Source organism: Rhinolophus sinicus, linkage group LG09 (assembly GCF_036562045.2).
Source record: "Rhinolophus sinicus isolate RSC01 linkage group LG09, ASM3656204v1, whole genome shotgun sequence".
NCBI lineage: Eukaryota > Metazoa > Chordata > Mammalia > Chiroptera > Rhinolophidae > Rhinolophus > Rhinolophus sinicus.
In genome coordinates, this window is record NC_133758.1 from 28,677,459 (window position 1) to 28,700,447 (window position 22,989).

Sequence of the window (22,989 nt, forward strand, 5' to 3'; positions counted from 1 at the left end):
TTGGCTTTACTTGCTTGGCTTATTTGGTTTGTCCTTGAATTCTTCCCTGTGATGACACCAAGAATCCATTCTCTAGCAACAAAACCAAACAGCCAATTTTTGATTAATCCAGCTTTACAATAAACTTAGTCTTCCAATTTTGTTCTATTGTTAAAGGTGTTTTGGCTATCATAGGTCCTTTGCATGGGCACATAAATTAGAATAAGCTTGTCAATTCATACAAAAATCTTGCTGAGATTTTGAATAGAATTGCTTTGAAACCATGCACGATATTGAGTCTCCTGATCTAAGAACATGGAACAACTCTCCTCTTTTAAAAGTCTTCTTTAATATTTTTTTTGAAATGTTGTACAGTTCTCAGTACTATATTCTCAGTACTGGCTTTGTACACATTGTGTTAAATTTATTTTAAATTATTTATTATTTTAATACTAGAGTGAATAATATTTATTAATTTTATTTTCCAATAGTTCTTTGCACAAATACAGAAACCCAGTTGATTTTTATTTTGACTTGTTTTTTCTGAGACCTGTTTAAATTCCCTTATTAGATTTTGGAATATCCCCTAGGATTTTGTACATAAACAATCTTCATCTACAAATAAAGACAGCTTTACTTTTCCCGTTCTAATCTGCATATCTTTTATTTCTTTGGAATGCCTTATTGCACTGATTAGCACTTACTGTATAATGTAAAATTCACGTGGTGAGAGCAGACAATTTTACTTTTTCTGATCCTAGGGAAATGACATTCAGTTTCACTATTAAATGTTACCTGTAGATGTTATCAGATTGAGGAAGCTCCCCTTCAAATCCTAGTTTGCTGAGAGTTTTTAACATGAATGCATGTTGAAGTTTGTCAAATGTTTTTCTGTATATATCAAGATCATATGTTTTTATCTCTTTTGTTCTTTTAATGTTGAATTATGTTGTTTGATTTTTGAATGTTAAACCACCATTATATTCTGAGAATAAACTTCACTTTGTCAGATGTATTATCCTTTATCTATATTACTGTATCTTTCCATCCCTTATGGTTTCTGCTTTTAAATTTTTATTTTTGAAGTCTCTGTCAACCATACATCACAGAAACATTGTACTCCTACACATTTCTAATGCCTTAATAATTTTACTTTTATATGTAGAATTTTAATACGTATTCGTATGTGATGTTAGGTAGTGATCTAGTGTTGTTATTCCCTGTATCATAAACCAGTTTTCCAAAACTGTTTAAGAATTTGTGTTTTCCCCTCATTGATTTCTGCTGCCATCTTTATTGTATATTATGATTCCAAATATATAAGGCAGTGTCTTTGTTACTTATGATGTTTCATTGATCTAGTTCTCAGTCTTTATTAAAAAATTATACTATTTTGTTTCACTATTTTACTATAGCTTTGTATCACATCTTACTTTCTCATCTGGGTATGAACCCTCTCCTACAAACTTTAATTTTATTTTATAAATTTGCTCATTTCTTCCTAGACTTTTATTCTTTTATGCAAATTTTATATTAAATTTACTGAGTTAAACAATAAATCTAACTGGATATTTTAGTGGAATCACATTGTAATTATAAACTAAATAGAGAGATAATTTACATAAAAATAATATTTAATCCTTTCATTCAAGAACACAGACTTTATTTATTCAAATTATCTTCTGTGTACTTTCTTCACATTCTAAACTTTTTTTATAAGCAGACTTATTATTTTTGATTAAGTTAATCCTCACATACATTATAGTTTTTGTGGATATTGTGAAATTGTATTTTACTTTTTACTTATAATTTCTAGCTGATTATTGGTGGTGGTGTTAAATCTTCTCTAGTATTTTAAGTTTATTATATATATATGTGTAATATATGTACATCTTATATATATGAATATGGTAAACATTGCTGAACTTTCTTTAAAATACTAATAGTTTTATCTGCTAGTTTTATTTTTTTCAGTATAAGCACATTATCCCAAAATAATGACATTTTAATTTTCTCCTGATTTCATCATTTTTCCCAATAAATTAATTTAAATCTTGAATTTTCCTCAAGTATCCTTTTAATTGCTTCCTACGTGTTTTAATACATTGGATTCACATCATTAATTATAAATAGTTTACAATGTCCGTTTTCTATAAGTTCTGTTTAAAGGGGTGTCTATAAATTTGTATATGTATGATGTGCTTACAGATGTTTGGGTATTTTAATTTTCAGATGGATAGATTTTTTTACTAGACCAAAATTCTGAGTTGATAATTTTTCTTAAATTTTTGTCAGAAAACATGATGTGAATGGCATTGACTTCTAAAAAATTTCTTCAAATCTGAGTGAGAAAAGGGGTAGACTATTTTGATTATTCATTTTTTTCTTGTATCTAGTCTTTACCTTTCTCTGTGCTGCTGTATGCCTTGAGAGACTCACCTTTATGACCTAAGTCACTCTGTCTCCCTGGCCCCCAGCTTCTGTTTACATTTGTCAAATGGGAGATAATGGCAAAAGATTAGAGTGAAGGAGAAGAGAGAGGTAGAGGTATTTATTTCTTCTCTCTTTGCTACAGCTCTGCATTGTCTGCATCTTTCTATGGCCACAGCTCTCCAATGATTTCCCCTTGACCTTATTCATCATCAGAGACCAGGTACAACAGTTTCTCTTACTGACTTTTCAGGAGAAGGGCCATTGTTCTTCTCTGCTGTTGACAGGTGTTTCACCTTCCTTTCTTGATTTCCCTAACTCTGCCCACATGCCTGTAAAAATTTAGCTTTTTATTCAAGTAAATCTTTTTTGAGTATTTGGCAAGATCCTGAAACACCTTTGGTACATATATTATCCCTTGAGCATTATTTTACTTCTGTGTTTGGAATTTACCTTCTTATGTTATGACAAGCGATGGAAAGTGGTACAAGAAGGCTGTGAAAATAAAAGACATTCATGTGTAAGTCAACTGCTCCAGGTTGAAAACCTTTTTTTCATTTTCTTTTTTCCCCAAAGGAAGGCTAGATCACTTAGATTATAAGAAGACCTTCTTCCAGAGGGTATGAGAATTTAAAATTCTTAGATTAATCTTTGCCCAAATGTCTTCATCCAAGATTCCAAATTATACTTTTCCCCCAGCGATACCTTTACTTAGCATACAAGCTTGGCGTGGTGTCTATTTCAACCAAAAATTGTGTACATCCAGACTTTATATCTGATTTTTATCCATCCCCTCCCTGTGGCTAAAAAACAGAAGAGTTTCCCTTAAGGCCACCTTAGAAACTTTCTGATTCTTTGTCCATGCCTTGAGGAAAGAGAATGAACCTTTAAGCTTCTTTTAAAATTCTTTTTGTAAGCTCTTTAGAACAGTTAGAAGGTGTTGCCCCACCATCACATCCTATGTAATCACCATTATCACCATAGCAATTAAGTACCTCAAACACTTGATCTCCCTTTACCTTGCCTTAACCTGTAATTCACTCTATATCTTCACTAGTGGTAATTTTAATAACTGTAATCATGGATTACCAGTTTCCTCATGGAGACTATCTGTATCTTATTAAAAATGTGAGCAATTCTATTCCATAATTCCATCTTTTAGGGTAAAGGAGGATGCTCTTCTGGATACCAATCGTTCTATTCGTTAAGGTTCCTTCAGAAACAAAGATGGTGTACTTAAAAGAGACAATTTACAGGAGTGTGGACAACATTAGCTACCACCAACAAGGGATGGTTATGTCTTCCTATTCTTAGCTGTCACCACCTTTGGGCATAAGATACCTTATATGCAATTTCTAACCTTTAGAGCAGTGTTTCTTAGGTGTATCCTTGGTTCTAGTTTTCCTCCAAAGTGACTCTCTTTCATTGGTATAGTATACATTCTCTCCCACAAAAACTCCCCCCTTATTACTTTTCTCCATGGATAAATATTCATTTATATCTTTTCTACAAGTTATGTTTAAATGATATTTTTCAGTACATCCTCAATTTGCCATCTAGACACAGATGTCTTCAATACTACTACTATTCTAATAACTTTGCCATAAATTAAAAAGTCCTTTATTAGAAAATAGGAAGACCTATGACAGGAAGAACTTATAAACTTTTCAACTTCTCAATTTTATTTACTCAAGTATTTAATTCATGCTTATGGTAGAATGTATCAATTTTAGAGGAAATGCATTGTGCTAAAATACAATTTATGTTTTTAAACAAGGCAACTACCTTTGTAAGACCTTGTGCTGCTTGGATGGAAGAAGGTTATTGCTTTACCCCAAAAACTCCAGAGTAAAAAGGCAATAGTATTTACTTTTCTTAAACAAGACATGTAGAGTCAAAATGTTTCATAACCTGAAAAATCAAACAGGTTTAGGGTAACCTATTTAACCGTGATGTAGGGTAAGATATTTGCTGATACAGCTTGAAAACACTTATCCACTTCAAATATGCAACACTGATAGTCCATTTTTGGCGAAAGAGTTTTTCACATAATCATAACACTAGTCCTAACATATCTAAATTCTGACGTGGCTACACTAGAAGTTCAACCAAAGACTTGAAGATAGGTGTTAGTAACGGACAAGTCAGAGTATATTTAATCAGTATGGATCACATTTTCTGAATAGCTTTGAATAATGGTCTACAATACAATAATTCTGTATTGCAATAGATGGTCTCACATTATGACAGCACCATCTGGCAGAAGAGAACTATAGAGCTGAATTCCTGCACGGTAGCATCTCCCAGCTGGCCAATGCAAAATCCCTTTCCAGTGAACACACTTCCTTGAGTTGCTTTAATCCTCACTATCCTTCAAGGCCCAACTCAAAACTCTTTTTCATCATGAATTCCTCTCTGTCAAGTATAGTGCATAGCAATTATTTTGTTCTTCTCCTGATGCCCAACTTTTCTTTTGACTTCACTCATTTGGTGTGCTAACCTGATGATATCGCCACAAATTTATACTTTTAACAATTGACATTAGTGTACCTTTCATCATAAACTTCGAAAGGGCAGTCAGATAGTGCCTGACATGAAAATGTGTGCATTGGAAACACACAAATGTGTGGTAAACAACCTATAAATAACTATTTACCTCTTTTACCATTCTATTTAAAATTGGTAGTATCTGTAATTCACATTTTCTTGGATATTAGGTTATTTTCCCCAAAATATTCTCATAAAGTAAGTTTATATTTATTTGCTATATACCCTTAGTAAAATTTATGGATTAAACTTTTCTAGAATCTACCATTTAATTGCCAGTTATGGATTTGGTCTTTACTTCATATCTGAGAAGACACTTTGAAAAGGGGTAAACTCTCATTCTGCCTCCTACTTTACTGTTTCCAACTGACCTCAAATTAGTTGCACCCTCTCTTGCCCACAGCAATACGATTTTTACATTATATTTTCACTTCTGAATATATAAAACCAAAATTTTATTAAAGAATACCTAAGTATACTCTTTGATATCTCCATGTAGTTATTTTTCTCTGCTCTTAGATTATGAGCTCTAAATTTAAAAATCATGTCACCTTCTTTTACACCATCTGCTTTTATGAGGTGTGATCAAACATTACAGTGAACGTTGAAATAAAAAAATACATATATTACAGTAAAAGACACATTGCCATTAATTCCCCTCAAAATGCCCCCCCCCCCCGCCCATTTTGAACACACTTATCCCATTGTTCTTGCCACTTTCTGAAGCAGTTTTGGAAGTTCTCTTTCATGGGTGTCTTTAGTTGCTCTGTTGCGGTTGCCTCGATGTCCTGAATCGTTTTTACTTTTGGAAAGAACCAGAAGTTGCACGGTTCCAGATCTGGTGAATAAGGTGGATGACAACACACTGTAATGTTTTTATTTGACAGAAATTGCCATATATCAGAAGCAGTGTGTGACACAGAGCATTGTCAAGATGGAGCATGATTTACGGCACACATTAAAACACACCTTCTCTCAGCTATAGTTCACACCCAACTGACTGAACTAAACAAGCTGAAACTTTTCACATATTGTTACTAAGGTTTGACATGATGCTTTCCATGTTGAAGATCCCTACCTTTTCGTTGGCTGGCACTTGGCAGCAGCATTCACCGTATTTTGTGATCATAACAGAAAGGCTCCAGGTCACACATCGCTTCTGGTACTGCAAGTTCTGTAAAACAAAAACATTACAGTGTGTTCTCATCCACCTTATTCACCAAATCTGGTACCGTGCGACTTCTGGCTCTTCCCCAAAGTCAAAATGACCATGAAAAGTAAATGTTTTGAATCGATTCAGGACATTGAGGCAGCCATGACAGTGCAACTAAAGACACTCACAAAAAAGAACTTCCAAAACTGCTTCAGAAAATGTCAAGAATGATGGGATAAGTGTGTTTGAAGCAAAAGGGTAGTATTTTGAGGGGGGTTAATGGCAATGCATCTTTTACTGCAATAATTTGTTTTTCATTTAAACGTTCACCGTATTTCTTGATCACAACTCATATACTCACATACTATGTGGTTTAATGCACAGGTGGATTAAAAGGCACTGCTCATACATACATAGAAACCTTTCAGTCAAAAGGGACACAGAACAGTTCCTACAAAAACAGCAACGGATTTATTTTCAAACAGGATAAATTCACAGTGACCAATCTTGCGAATTGGTTAGTAGCCCATTGGCCTACTACTTTTCTGTCTTCATCTTTCCCACTCTCCATCAGTCATTTCTTGTCAGTAGGCAGTCAACAGAAAGTAGATATTCCTGTGGCTGAAGTTTCTGCTTTGGGGATCGTAAAGTTGTCATTCAAATAATTTAAGGACTTCTTAGAAGCTATTTGGCTATAAGATATAGCTTGATAATTACCATCATGTAAGGCAGCTAAATGTTGAGGGTACCTTGAAAGTAGGTCTCAAATCTATTATTTCATTTCCTTCCAGTCATATCCATTAGGATGGTCCAAAGACTTGGTTCACATTTTCTTTATGTATTGCCCTTTAATTATACGGGTATTTCATCTCCCATATTTCTTTTTGTCATTGATACTAATAGCCATATCTGAATTGTTCTCTCTAAAACTATAGGTAGATACTACATAAAAAGAAGCACATGTAATATTGCATGTTAATACCAGTTGGAAAAGAGAACACTCCCCTTCTTCATCCCTGATTTACTCTGGCATCAGACATTTATTATATATTAGATATTTTTCCTCACTTCCAACTTCTTGCATCCATCTTCCATTCTCTATATTTTCAGTCTTCATTGCCCCATACTATTTTGTCTTCCAATAAAACTTTGTTATAAAATAAACACAACTCACGACATTACCCTTCCAGGGGCATTTGCTATATCAGCCTCTTCCAAACCAGAATTATTTAAGACAGAAGAGTATATTTTCAGTGACAACAAATGTGAGACACTGAAACAGATGAAGATGGAAATCTTTTCGTCTGAGAGATTATTTTGGATTTAAATCATATGCAAAAACACACAAAAAAACCTCACAGTGTTCTATGCTCTCGAACGCTAGCCCTATAGTCTCAGGAGGATTTGAGGAATAGTATTTTGATGCAAGAAATCTATGAGGAGGAACTTCATGTAGCCAGAAAAAAGGCTCCCGCAGAACCTGCCTTCCTATACTCAATCATGAAAGCAGAAAAAATTGTCCCGTTTGCCCACAAAGAAAGTCTAGCGTGCCCAGCAAAATGATTACTTATTGTGTTTCAAAATACAAGCTTCTGATTTGCCATCAAAAATGTTATAACCATGTTGGTGATTTTAATTAGTTTTCCAAACATATGACAAACTAAATTGAATAAATCAAACTGACCTTTAAATTTCTAGAATTATGGCCTATTTAAATGTCCATAATGCTGCAATAATAACCCAAGTTAATAACCATTTCACTCTCTTCCCTGAGAGGCTCTTTGGGTGATACACAATGTTATTAATTTTGGCATGATTAAAATTATTCCCATAGTTCAGGTTTAATACAGTATTGATGTTGTTATTAATATGGATTTATCAGTAAAAATACAAAACTGAGTCAGTCCCAGCTAATGTCAGTTTTAAGGTTAAAAAATAAGAAATAAAAAAGCACTAGCTTCTATTGAGGAAAGTAGGGAAAACCCATAAGGACCAGAGAGTTTCACTATAAGGATATTAGGCTTGGTATGAGAACGGATTCAAGGTGATAAAAGAAGGGAGGAAAAGGCACTGTAAATCTATCTATTGGCAATTTAAATTTTTGTGTTTATTTTTTGTTTTTGTTTTTTTGTGTGGTTTTTGTGGTTTTTTGGGGGGTATATATTGGCCATTTTTGTATTTTTAAAAATTTCTTGGTGGATTGATTAACTCTCATAAGAATTCTACAAGTATTTTCAAATAGTAAGTTTAGAAGCTTAATTATCAGAGTTGAGTGAAGAGTATAAAATTTTACTTACAGTACACTTTGTGAAGCATGTGGAACAAGGCAAAGCAAATGAGCAATAAATGTGTGACTTGAAGTGAAAGAAAAAATGATGATGTATGAGAAACTGGTATGGTGAAGAGCTCAAGCTGAACCCAAATGTCAACTGGAATTTAACCGTTGGCCTTGTTTTTGCTGGTGTTATTAATTAGCAAGTATTATCTTTGTGGAAGACACTTCATCTAAAATAATACTTTAAAAATCATTACTTAGAAAGTTGGCAAAAATAAGAATGCATGAAAAATGTTTAATGGGACCTGACCCGCAGTAAATGTTCAAAATATGCAAGTTCCTTTTTTTTGTAAGGCTACCACTACATATGTGCCAAAGTGGACATCACTTTCTGCATTATATTTTCATACTTGGAGAAATAAAGTAATTTCTACAAGGACACCAGTTATTAAAAATTTGTGATGGGAATAAAACCATGACACTTCAAATTACTAAATCAGTTACCATACTGTCCCATCTGCTTTGACTGTTTTCTGAGATATGATCCCAAGTATAGTGTATGTGGAGTTTTTTGTTTTGTGTTTTGTTTTTTTTCACATATAAATTGTCTCCCAGACTTCTGCTTTCAGTAATTTAAAGCAATCCTTAGAATAGAGCTATTAGAAAAGATGGACAAAATTTTTATTTTTATTTGAAGGTATCAGGTAGTTACAATGAAGTAGAAATTTATGAGTGAAATGTTGGAAGAATAGAGTAATTCAGAGATGTTAAACACATCTAAGCCTGCTTTTCCCTTAGAAGCATCTACTGTGCAAGAAGAGGCAGTTAAGATGCTGCCTGACACTATTCTTTCTACTTCCGTATGTATTTGAAATTTACTGTGATATATAAAGTAAAACAAAACAAAACAACTTTCCATGAACGTGCCCTAACTGACCCTTTTAACTCCTTTTCCTGGAATGTCCAATGTTGATTATTCTACATAATGTTTTCAATCTTCAAACTCTTGTCATTTCCTCCATGAAATCAGGGGAGCACCCAAAATGAATGTAGCCTCCCTGTGTTCACTTTTCACTTCCTTTGGCCTTCTCATAGCAATGAAAATATTATATTTTACACATGAATATTTAAGTATACACCTGTCACTTCACAAGCGTTTTAGATTTTTAGAGAAAGGACTATGAGTCATATTTTTATCCCTCTGCTATGACAAACAGGGATAAATTGGGTTTTATGGGGCCGAAAGTGTATGTAATTGCTTTAAATTGTAAAAAATACAAAAACCTAAGTAAAAATTAGGTAGAGTGACTTGGAAGACTCTTCTGCAAGTTAGGGACCCTAAAGTTTCAGCTTCAGTAACTCTACAGTAAATCCATTTGTGGCAAAACACAATGCACAAAGTATTTGATTTGCCAGAGTAAATCCTTACTAAGGGGACCATGCTCATCAATGTTTCAAGATGTTTTCTCTGATATTCAAGACTTTCCTCTATTCCTCCATATTTAGACCGCAAAATAATATGAACCAGATGAAGTGGTACAGTGAGCCCCACATCTTACATTCTGGGCTTCCTCATTATGGCAATTAAGTTTTAGATACACAGCAAAAAAAAAGATCTTCCTATATTAATCTATAAACGCAAGGTTAACCAGGGTATAAAAATAATTATTACTCCATATTTTATTAACAGCTTTCAAGCCTCACTCTCCCTTCTTCCCCATATCTGGGCAGGCTGATAAGATAGCCTGGGTGATCTCTTCTTTTGCCTCATCAGAAAGTTCAAATAATACAAACTCCAGCCCCCACAGGTAGGGGATCCTTCACTCCAGACCCCTACATGCAATCCAATTGCAATCCAATCTCTTTTCTCTGCTCTCTCAAGCCATGTTTGTACTGATTTGGAGCCTGTTCTGTTCTCCCCATAAAGCTTCATTATGTGAATATTTTTCTTAGTGTGTGTGTGTGTGTGTGTGTGTGTGTGTGTGTGTGTGTAACCATCAGTCTTGACATTAAAATCAAATCTTGGAGGAATGGCAGCTTATCTCATTTCTGTAGTATGACCACAGCATGGTAAAATTTTCTCATGAATATAAGAAATAGTGACTTATTGGATGGAGACTAAATATGAAGTACATTTGTGGAAATTTCAGGAGATATCATTTGATAAGCAGAATGTTTGAGATCACAAGTTTCAGGCTAAAACATGCGAGTTCCGTCCTATGGGAAGTAGGAATTCATTAAATTGATTAGGAAAGTAATACGATTCGAATATGCTTTAGGAAAAGGGATTGGATAACTGTGTACTAATTGTTAATGAGAGGGTTATGACTCCTCTCATAATGGGTACAAGAAAGATCAAAGAGCCTCGAGGAGAAAGTGATAGGCTAGGGGAACCTCCAAGTTGCAGATGCTGGCTCCAACAAGGGCAACAGGTGGCTTCATGCACAGTGTTCAAAGGGCATATTAAGCTCAAGCTGAGCTAGTGCAGTCATGTGGTTGGGTCCAGGGTGGTACAAACAAGGATCCATCAGTTATCCAGTAGAAGTGTTCAGTATCATAAGGCCTACCCATACACAATAAGAAATTCCATAGCAGTGATTTGACGTACGAGTGTAGTACAGTGAGCAGAATCCAGACCTGAGAAATGTGACTTTCCACAAGCCAGACTGGTTCCAAATTTCCTAACAGTAGGCTCCCACCCTATACAGTGTCCAGGGATTTTGGCAGACAAAACAGTAAGACTGTGAATAAAGTATCTTAAGTAGAATTCCAATGTGATGGACTGGGGCAATAGAAGAAGGCCACAGAGAGTGGCATCATTCAGGGTCACAGGAAACTGGGCATCCTCTTGGCCATTTTGAGGTATGACCTCATATTTCTGAAAATGGAAGAAGCACCAGAGAGAGGAGCTGTGGAAGACTGAAGGGGAAACACTGGAGTTCCATGGTTTGCTTACACTGCAGAGCATGGATTTGGAAAGCCTGACTGTGTTGTAGGTGTTCGTGATGGTAAAACTAAAGTTCACTGACAGCTAAATCTTAAAATTCTACTTTGTGCTACATTTTTCTAGAGGAATATCTTATCTGTAGATAGCTACCAATCTGTCTACCTACCTAATACATTTACCTAACCTCAAAGAATTTCTACTTGGGGGATATCCTTGAACATGCCTTGTATATTTATATCTTGACTATTTACATACAGGAAAAGATAATTAATAATGCAAAGCATGATCAAACTAGTGCCGACTGAGTGAGACTTCAAATGCTGAGGGATATAAAGGAGAGAGGGGTCGCATTCACTCTTGCTCTCAGCTGAAGATAGGTTCAAACAGTGGTAATTGTTACAATATTAAAACTAAGTTTCAATAGTGGATTGTCAATTAGGATATCTAATAGAATAATGAACTATGGGTAGTTTAAACAAATGCAGATTTATTTTCTTACCCAGCAGGAGGTCCAGTGGTTGATGATTGTTCTGTGGGTGTCAAAGCTTTGAATCAACATCTATTTCAGTCTTGCCTTGCCTTTCATGGTCACAAAATGGATACAACAGTTGCAGGCATCACTTCCTCTCGAAAACTCACAAAAGCTAAGAATTAGGGAAGTCCGTCACCTTATATGTCTCTGCTTCGTTAGAGAGAAAAAAAAAAAGTCTGTCAAAGGGTTTTTTTATTTTGCAGAATCTTCTTTATATCTTTTTGGCCAGAACTGAGTAACCTGCTAACCCATAGACAAACTGTTAGGCCTACCTTTCCAGAAATCCAATAACATTCACCCCATACCTGAACAAAAGTGGGGGTTTGTTAGCAAAAAAGGGGAAATTGGAGTATGTATGAGCAAACAACAGTGTCTGTACAATAGGTTTAGGCATTTCCCTTTCCAGTTAGCATTTGCATTTAAAGATGGTGATCAGAGTTTCAACTTAAAAGTTCCTGGTGATAAGAGCTTCTGATATAGTGATTGGCCAGCATTAAAGATAATTTGGGGCAGTGAGGCCTGCTTAAATTCACACTTCATAAGCAACCATCTGCTTTGCTTCGTCTATCTACAAATAAGGAAAAATCTGTCTTCTTTAAATACACCCTCAGAATCCACATCTCCTGTCCACCTTTCCAAGATTTACTGTCTCTCTGACAAGCCCAGCCCTTATCTCTGTTTCCTTGGTTTGCTCACATTCTGCATGGCTATTTGACGAAGTACCATCACTCCTAGCAGGCAGATACCTGTCTCTTTGTTTTGTCAGGGAGCGTAGCCTTTTCTTAGGCTCTCCAAATGAGTAATAAAAATGATTCAAGTCACGCTACTCTTGAGCAGATATAAACTGATACTTGTTTTGTACATAGACTCCAAAAAGCACTGCTCGCAGATATCCAGGGATATATTTCAATTACCTAAAAGTTTTGGGAAATATCTCAATTATTTTTTTGCATATAATACATAAGGGGGAAAACGAAATGTAAAGACTATTCTCATCCCTCTTCCTCTTCTCTCTTTCCCAAAGTCCAATGCCCAATAGAACAGAGACTGGCTTTTCTACGTGATGTTCAAACCCCAGTATTTTTTTCCCCAAATGTGCCCTAAGTGCAGCTGAATAATTGTGAATGCAGTGTAAAGGATAAAAGGACACTGCATCCATCTTCTCCTATTTAATGCTCAATGGTATCAAATATGCTTAATTTTGGTGCTTATAAAACTCATAACAACAACGAAGTGTGTTTACACGCCTGTGCTTTGAAAAGCCATCTCTAATGGGGGGGCCATACTTAAGTCTCACCAACTGCTCCCCCCCAGTCAGCTGAGTTCATCAGTGACCAATCACTTTAAGGGAGAAGCAATACAAACTCTGCCAATAAGACCCACTGGCATGGGTTCTTTACCTGCAGTTGTCTCTCTTTTGCTCTGCCATTCATGAGTTGGACTAGGCATTGGGTACCCAGGAAGGCACTCAGATGTCCAAGTGGATCACTCTATATGGACGCACAGTTTAGCAATGTGTAACGTGGGATAACTTGATTACGCTAGAAGTTACGCCCTGACTAAAAGCAGTAGCTCTGAAAGCCCTTGCTACTGCCATTATGGGCTAATTAACAGGCATCCTTTGCATGAGGTAGATTACCCATATTAATCTTCTTAAAGTTCAATAACATCAAAGCTCTGCTCAGAAACCCTTGCTGGCTCCCCATTACCAAAGCTTTTTAAAAACTATATGACTGAACCCTGTAAATATTTTACAATTTTTTTTTCCTTTTAACTAAACCAGGTACAAACATTTGGTTAAAATGAGGTTGTTAGACCAACTTCATTTAATGTAAATATAAATAAATATAAACATAACGCATTCAATAGCATCAATAGTGACTAGAGGAAAATTTGAGTTCTCAATAAACTGATGAACCTTCAAGACTCTCGTGAATATTTTTTGCTATACCTTTATGTTTGTCTATTTTTATTGAAGTTTTGAAGTTACACAGTTTCAATCTAAAGATTTATGGCCAAAATGTTTAAATTGGGAAGATTATTCTGCTTTTTCTTTGGAGAACATCAGATAGAAATGTTTTCCTCACACAGTACCACTTCAGGAATGATCTGAGGGTTCCAGAAACCTCTAAAGGCCTTACCAATTCCAGTAGCTTAAAAACATAGGGAAAAAATAAACAAATTGTGCAAATCCAATAGCTCTGTCATTGACTGGCATTTCAATCCCCTCAATTTCCATTTGAATAAAGAAAGAACTCATGATACAAGATAAAAATAGCTTATTTTGAAAACAGCTTCATATAATAGGTTGGAAACATACCCCAATAATTTCGTTCAGACTTGCTTTACACCCCTGGATATTTTAATCTAAAACTTACATCATCTATTTCTTCTTCCTAAAATAAACTTATTTCTTTATATGTCAGAATTTATTTCTCCCATTAGTAAAAATAAAATCATGTAGGTGCAATTTTGTTTTCTTTATACTTTGGAGACTAAATTTAACTAATTAACATTTTAATAACATTCTACCATTTGTTTCTGCAGAATGAGGGGACTTGCTCAAGATAGATTAAGATATACTTTGAACCATCTGGAATTCAAGCAGCTTTGATTTTAAATAAGTACTTGTTTTCTTACATGCTTGTGGACATTTTGGGGTGATTAACATATAGACCATAAGGTAAACTATAGAAAGAATGGAATTTATTTATTTTTATTTTACTTCTCACACTCAAAAGATTCTGAATTGCTTCTCTAAATGGGATTTAAATATTCTTGAGTATTCTGGCGGAACAGGCGCTCAAGGTAATACTATGAAATCTCACTAATTTAGAATGATTTGAAAGAATGCAGTCTGTGTAGAAAAGCTCTTGAATTATAAGACTGTCAGGAACAAAAATTTTTATTACCTTTAAACGTACACGCAATAACCCAAACAAAATTAAAGCACTGTTGCTGATAGAGATACCACTGAACCCGGTTTAATGAATGACTAACAAGTAGGATTGTGTGGAAGATACCCTGAAAAGCACAGTCTGGGCAAGGCATAAACTTTCTGGGAGGGAGAATGGAAGGCAAACTTGGGGTGAGATTGGAACAGAGATAGAAAGCCTTGAATATGATGCGAGGATAGAGGACCTACAAATTAAAGAAATGAGCCACATAGTTCCATCTGAAATAAGCCTTAAGCCAGTTTAGGCCACCAAGATAATTTCTTATCATGAGACAGATAGCCCTGGACAAAATGATCTTCCTCGGTAGTTGTAGGCATACAGTGAGGAAAGAGAATGAGAAAGGCAAAAGGACATTAAATAGTTTTTTGAGAACTGACACTTGAGAAATTATGTAGCCTACAAAGGTCCATGTTCTAGAACTCCCCATTGGGTTTGGGGCCATACCATGCCCACAGTGACAGGTCTGCTAAAATGGAATTTCACACTCATGGAAGAATCCAGAACTGACTCCTTAACCCCATATAGAGTTATGCCAATGTACGTGTCCCTCATCTTTGTTTGTTCTTGAACCATTACTTTGTGCTGATTTTTCTTAAAGCTTACCTTTAGTATAAATCCCTCTAGGACTTGTTCTACCTTCTTCGTTTTTCCTGTAACCTCTTATCTTTGTTACCATTTTTTTCCCTTTTATCATCATTCCTCTTAATATTTTATTTTGCACTCTACCAAGATATAAATGCCCTATTATCTGTATTTGTAAATGGAATACAACTCTTGTATCAATATTACAATAGATCGGGGTGGCCGGTTGGCTCACTTGGTTAGAGCACAGTGCTCATAACACCCAGGTCACCAGTTCGATTCCCACATGGGCCATTGAGCTGCACCCTCCATAACTAGATTGAAAACAATGACTTGACTTCGAGCTGATGGGTCCTGGAAAAACACATTGTTCCCCGATATTCACCAATAAAAATAAATAAATTACAATGGATCACGAATGGATTATGTCCAGGATGATAGAGAGAGGGCGGTAGAGAGAATGAGGTGCGGAGAAACATCTTCTCCTACCTGCATCTCACCCCCAACATGCTTCTGTAGATTCCCACACAAAAGCTGAGTCCATTCATCCTTGTCTAGGCAGATCAAACAGGCATCCAACAGTAGACACAAGGATCATTTTTGCCAAGCTGTCCTAGGTACGTTTAGAAATGCAGAAAGGCAGGATTTAATTAACCTGGTAAGTGATTTGAACAGAGTTTTTGCCTAGAATCCATATTTCATACATGGTTAAACACCTGACCTCGCAAACTCTTTACTAAGCAGTACATTGACTCTCCCTCTGTTACTGGCCTCTCAACCATGTCTTATCCCAGCTGAGAGTTTGAATAAACTGTGGACCAAGCAAAGACCTTTTACCAAAGTTTTATTACCCTGCCTTTTATTATAGAAATATTCAGTCCAGTGAGTTTGGTCAATAGCTATCCAACTTAATAACCTTAAGAAATTTTAATAGTAAGCATCTGTCCCATTTTTGTTCAAAAACATTTCAGGCATTTTAAAGTCTTTTTTAACATTTTCTCTCACATAATCAACAGTATGAAGTATGCAGGGTTGATTTTATGGTAACTCTTTTTAAACATTAAACTCAAGTTTAAATAAAGTAAATTATCTCAGAAAATAAAGTAAATTATCAAAATCACACAGCAAATTAGCAACAGAGTCTGGTCAACATTCCAAGTTCCTGCTCCCAAAACTCCCATGCTATTTCCAGGATATTGTACCTCTCCCCTGCGACTGGCCTGTTATCTTAACCTCGTACAGCATGAGTAGCCACTTTATTTCTTTACCAAGCTATATATCAGAACTTATCTCTATGACCTAATCAGCACATTTTTTTTTCCTAGCGGAAGCTAAACCATGCCTTCAAATTCATTTTCTGATAAGTAATATAATTTCAACATAGAGCAGGAAATAGAAAGAAACTTACGCTAAAAAAAAATAGAATTCTTTACTTTCATTTTAGAAGATAGAGGTTATTACAGATTCTACATACTTAAAACATGTTGCAATTATAAAAGATCTTCCCTGGATGGAAGGGGAGTGAGTGTGAGGGTTCTCCACCAAAGTAACAATTCAAGGAATATCAGTGAAGAAGGGAAATGTTGGGGAGGATAGATTAGTCATTGAATTTTGGACATGCCAATCATTTGAGTTCTGAAAATAATCTAAAACTGAGGATGCTCAGAAAGTAATCATGTTCTAAGTGGAACAGAGAGAGAGAGATAACCCTTTGAAACCGGAAATAGTGAGTATCATGTGCTAATCCTGATAGGAACCTAATAGGTAGTCCAGAGTCTTCTGAAAAGATAGTTGCCAGCTTTAGTGCCTCAAGACCAACAATGACACTTAGCATAGATAGCAGAAAAATAGATGAGAAAAACTGGTGTCTCCTAAGGTATCACTTCCCAATGTGTGTCCCAGAGACAAGAGTCCAGAAAGATGCTCCTTCCTAAAAGGTTTCTTGATCAAATAATTGGGAAATAACCCAGTGCTATATCCCCCTCCTAAAGGTTCAAAATGCAAACCAACAAAATAATGGAGAGTCCTTCACACACACAAAAAAAAATCTCAAGTAGCTTTAACTCTTTTTAATTTTAATTATGAAATATCTGAAGCATACTAAAAAAAATCTAATAATAAAACAAACACCCATATACCCACCATTCAGATTAAATACAGATTAACATTTTGCATTGTTGCTTAACATGTTCTTTTTTAAAGAAAAACAAAAAAAAATATGCTCCAGATGTAATTGAATCTTCAAACCATTCCCCCCTCTTTCAAGTAATGACCACATCGAAATTGGTGTTGATCCCCTTGTTCATGTCATAACTTTGATTATTCCAGCATTTCCCAAACATGTTTACTCACAGAACCTTCTTCTTATGTAACATCTATTAACAGACCACGGAAGATCTGAAGTAAGTATATAATTTTGGAACACTGATTTAAGATTCCCATATGTCTTTAAAAACAGAGCTGGTGAATATGCTTCAGGCCGAAAGAAATGGGTCAGGAAAGAAAGTGAGTTTGGGGCTAGAATGAACAATAATTCTTGGAGAAATAAGCTGCAATGTAAGGTCTCCACTGGACAGTCTAGAACTCAAGTGATGACTTCTATGAACCAGATATGAAATTTCCTTCCCTGCCCAGGGACCCAGCCAAGCATAGGACCCAAAGAGGCTTATCTGGGGCTAGATGGGATTCTCCAGGATTCACTCTTAGTAAAGGGAGAGACAGGTTCTGGGAGAAAATAAACAGACTGCAGACTTCTAGAACCAGCAGCAAGATACCATGTTTCCTCCAAAATAAGATCTAATCGGACAATCAGCTCTAATGCATCTTTTGGAGTAAAAATTAATATAAGACCCAGTATTATTATATTATGTTATATTATATTATATTATATTATATTATATTATATTATATTATATTATACTATATAAGACCGGGTCTTATACTGTAGTAAAATAAGACCGGCTAGGTCTTATTTTCAGGGAAACATGGTAGGTACAAGTCCAATCTCCAGGTAAAATCTGCAAGGCCTGATTTAGTCTCCTATATAGATAGGGTTCTGTGAGAGACTTGGTCTGTTTTCATCTTCTTCAGAAAGTTCCCTCAAACCCTCTGTGTCTTCCATAAGTTGGGCCTCCCCTCCATCTCCCTTACCCCCACAATTTTTGTTGAACTTATTGATTTAAATTTGAGTCTATCTCACTTGCACTGAAGACAAAAGGAAATGGCCATATCATCCACTCATCTCAGCAGAGCCTGGTTTTCTTGAACTCAATCGAAGAGGAAGGAAACAATAATGAATGAGATCTGACTAGGGAGTAAAGCTGAGTTACGCTTTCAGTAACTTCACACCGAAGTAATCCACATTCTAGGCTGTGTGCAGTTTTTAAATACTACTGAAACTGAGTAAATACAATTCACCCTATTTATGGATTATAAAGAATAGCTAACTGTTTTGAGTAGTTTTGGTAACCCTTCGAACTGTTCTCACCTACCCAGCGTTGCCACACTTGTTTTCCCTACGAATGTGCAGTGTGATGGAAAGAGCACCCATTTAGCATTCATGGCTCTGCCATCTACCACTTACTAGTTACCTAACCTTAGGAGAGTCACTCACCTTCTTAAGCAGGTGTAGCAACAGCCATAGGTTTTGAACAGGATTCCATGAGCTAATGCATGGGATGTGCTTATTTTAGTGCTTCGCAAGTGGTAGATCTGTTCAAATCAGAGCTATTTTTATTACTGTTATTATTATAAATAACTGTAAAACAAAACAAACAAAAGGCAGCCTGTTTATTTAGGGATAGCAAGGAATGGTGGTTTTAGAGGGTGGGAGGTGCTACAGAAATCTGCTTGAAATTTTTCCGAGCAGAAGAGACAAAGATAATAGAAGAGAAGTAAGCTAGGCAGACACATGTGACCTAATGGGGTCAGGGAAGGGACGGGTCTAATTAATATTTAATTAACATTTTGCTGGCCTGGGAAAGGGATATAAGCCTGTAGTTGACCTGACACATAAGTCAATGTGTTATTGGATATTACCAAGTGTCCCCTTGTCCCAAACATCTTCTTCCCTTTGGAAATAAGAGGAGAGACTACATGGCATGTGGGCATTTCCCTCCAGCCTTCTGCATCATCCCTCTGTTACCCTGCAATATTATGGGAATACCGTGCTGCTGCTTAATACACTGGCTTCCAAGGAAGGCTCTTATCACATTCCATATGTCATTCATGAAGGAGGCAAGAGGAAGGAGATGAAGGCTTTGCATAACTGATGAAGGTACAAGATAGACTGGTTCTGGTGTCCTAGCCAGCCCAGCAGTGACACTTAATATGCTCCATCCACACATGCCTTTGCATTGCTCAGCATCTTCTGTATGGGTGCTTGTTCAGGTCATCTCACGTCTTCATTCTTACCTCTATCTCAGCCCTTTCTGTCCCACATGGCACAGTTTGTAGCCCCCTTCTTCTATGAATTCCTCACTGAGCCCCTCAGCCCATGAGCTTCTGTAGACAACATTTACTGCAGAGAACACAGTTTTGCACTTAATACCTGTCTTCGGCTGGGATTATATGATCAGATTTATCCATGTCTCCTCCGATAAGACTGTAAGCTCCTCTAGGGCAGAAATCATGTCTTCTGAATTTCTTTAAGCTGCTAGCACATAAAAACTAGTTAATAAACACCTGTGAAAAGGAATGTTTTAAGACCTAAGCTTTAAAAAAAAAAAAAAGTGCCTAGAAAATTCTCTGTGGACATAAAGAGCTTTAGAAAACGCCAAGTTCAAATGCATTCATTCTTGCAAATGCATTTAGAAAGGGCCTCCAGTGCCGACCCCAAAGAGCCTCTGAAGGTATCTGTCATGTGAGTGTGAAATGCAGAGTTGTCATGATTCAGATGGAATATAGAATCACTTATGAGATCATGGCTCATTGTCAATTCTCTATATATTTGCATTTATTGTGACAGATGCTGTCGAATCTCACCCTAGCTCTATTATTCTACAGAAATAAATTGGCCCTCATATGCCATATAATAATAATTAGGATAATATCACCCATTAACTTTCCATGCCCCTTTCTATCCAGAAAGCTCAGAGAAAGCTTTGATGATTGCACGTCTAAACAGTTTCAACTGGACCCTCACTTTCTCCAAAAATTTCATTTTTGACAAATATTTCATAGGCTATTCACATCCCGAAGGGGATTTTTTTTTTTCAAACTTTGAGATAATGGGTTTCAGCCACCTTGACTTAGAGCAGAATGAATAAATGCATTTTCTCCACAGAAAATTCATAATGCCTTAAGCTGAGTTTGTGCCTATGACATATTTTTAACCACCTACTGAATTGCTTTCTCTTCATTTTTGAGGTTAAATGGGAGGCCTGGAGCCTATGGTAGAATTCTACCATATGTGCTAGTGGAAAATTTAAAAATTAATAAGAAAAAAGAAATACAGTTCTAGAGTTATCAGGCAGCGCAGTCAAAATAATAAAATTCCTGAAAACACTGGAACTTCCTGCCATCTTTTCTAGGACATGTGTCCACTGGCTACCTATTGTCTACAGGCCCATATATCATGGAATTATTTGTTTGTTTTCTTTTCTTTTTTTTCTTTTTTTACTGAAAATATAAGTGGTTGCATATTTATCTTTTCAGGGTACTTATGTATTTTTATATGATTTCCTTTTTTTATTTTATTTTTTTACTTTTAATTACAGTAATAATAATATTGGCATTCAATATTATATTAGTTTCAGGTATGTAGTTTAGTGGTTAGACATTTATGTAATTTATGAGGTGATCCTCCCAATACGTCTATCAGGGTACATATATTTTAAGGAGGAAGGAAGCCCAATGATGTAATGTGTTGTGTTAGTGTCTATCATCCTCAATTGTGTTTCATTTGGAGGCATTTTAGATGCCTCAACATCAATCAACTGGTTGGAGAGGAAGCAAGCTAGAACTAGATTAGATAGAGACTGAGGAATATGATCTGATTACAGAGGAAGGCACAATAGTGGGGACTTTAACGGTTGGCTCCTGTCACATTAAATTAGGTGACAAGATTCAGCCCTAGGACTCAGGTCTTGAAAGGATAACACAAATAAATAAATAAATAAATAAATAAATAATAAATAAATAATAAAACAATGAGGTGATATGTTAGCAATGGACATTCTGGACTTTGTAACACCTTATATATATATTTTAGATTGGGATGTTTTTTCTGGATAACCCTCAAATAATGCCAGATGGGTTGCCCTCCATTGTGCCTAGGCAGGAAACCAATATGGCCCCCAACATAGCATAATAAGTGTTCATTTTCCATCTACGTCTGACTCAGTGAAACCTCATCTTGTCAATGTACTGAAACTTACCTTCAATGTGAAAAGGGTATGAAGACATATGGCCTCTTTGTCTTTCCAGAAACTACTCCAGGATACAACTAAGACTAGAAAAAGCCAAATTCCACTGGAAGATCATCAAAACCTTCAGATGTGCTCTGAGAAGGTCAGACACACCTGGAAACAAAATTGTCTGGGAAGAAGAGCGCTTACCATTGTCACCTTGAGGTCTTCCCCTGCACACACGCCAAAGCAGGCTGTCAGGCCTGGCAAATAACTTTGAGATTTCAGTAAAGCCGGCTTCTCCCCTGCCTTGACCAACGAGTGGTGGGATGCTAATCAGAATTCCCCTCATGCCACAGCTATTTCTGAATTTTAGTTGATGTATCTAAAATAGTAGATAATGAAATTATACTTTCAGGTTTTAATATATTTCATTTTTGATTGCAAAAGAAGTTACAGAAGATTACTTATGCTTGGAACTGTGTCTGAGCTCTTCTAGGGAAGATGGAATTTGATACCGCACCAATTCATTTACTTTCTTTTCAACTTGATTTTCAGAAAAGCAATTTTTGTGTTTATTTATAATGTTTATCATTGCCCTAATGCTAATTTAATCTCTTTGAAAAAAAATCTCCAGGCTGGTAATAAATGATACACTGGGAAATAGGGAATTGATAATACTTACTGATTTCAAACTCTGACGGAAATTCCAGTTTAAATCTACACTTAGGAATTATTTATATCCTCTTATGTCATATCAATTTAAATAATATCCCACTCACTGGGGCATAAAGAATAATGCTAATATTAAAGTTTCTATTTAATATTTGCTAATTGCACATGAAGGGGTTATATCAGCTGCATTTAGGGTGTTTTTATTTAATTTTACTGGATTAGAAAATTCATGAGGTTAAGTCTCCTGAAATTATTGCTTTAAATATTGAGTAATAAGAATATTGTCACCATGATGCATCTTGAATCATGTGGCGTTATGTAGACTTTCTCCTTGTTGCAAAGGGAGAGGAGTAGCAGGGCAGTTGGTCTAATTTTGTTAATAAATAAGAGTGATTGTACTCCCATTTTTAAATATCAAATCTGCATTTAAAAAGCTGTTTTCTTCATGAAATACGTCCATAATTGATAGGGTTGTAGCCTTTTTAAACCCAAAATCCCATGACAATTCAGTGAATATTATCATTGCAAAGATGGGTCCTACCCTAAAGGGATACATATATTCCAT

At 35.7% G+C, this 22,989-nt stretch overlaps 2 long non-coding RNA genes across 2 annotated transcripts in view; both read right to left on the reverse strand.

Moving 5' to 3' along the window:
• Window positions 1-22,989, reverse strand: part of LOC141573067 (uncharacterized) — a 188,218-nt gene that overhangs the window by 123,501 nt on the left and 41,728 nt on the right. The window lies entirely within an intron of this gene.
• LOC141573066 (uncharacterized) lies at window positions 5,663-12,007 on the reverse strand. Its single transcript, XR_012498635.1, has 3 exons — window positions 11,831-12,007; window positions 6,035-6,130; window positions 5,663-5,794 (listed from the first exon to the last, which is right to left on the reverse strand). It is a non-coding gene; the product is annotated as an uncharacterized LOC141573066 (long non-coding RNA).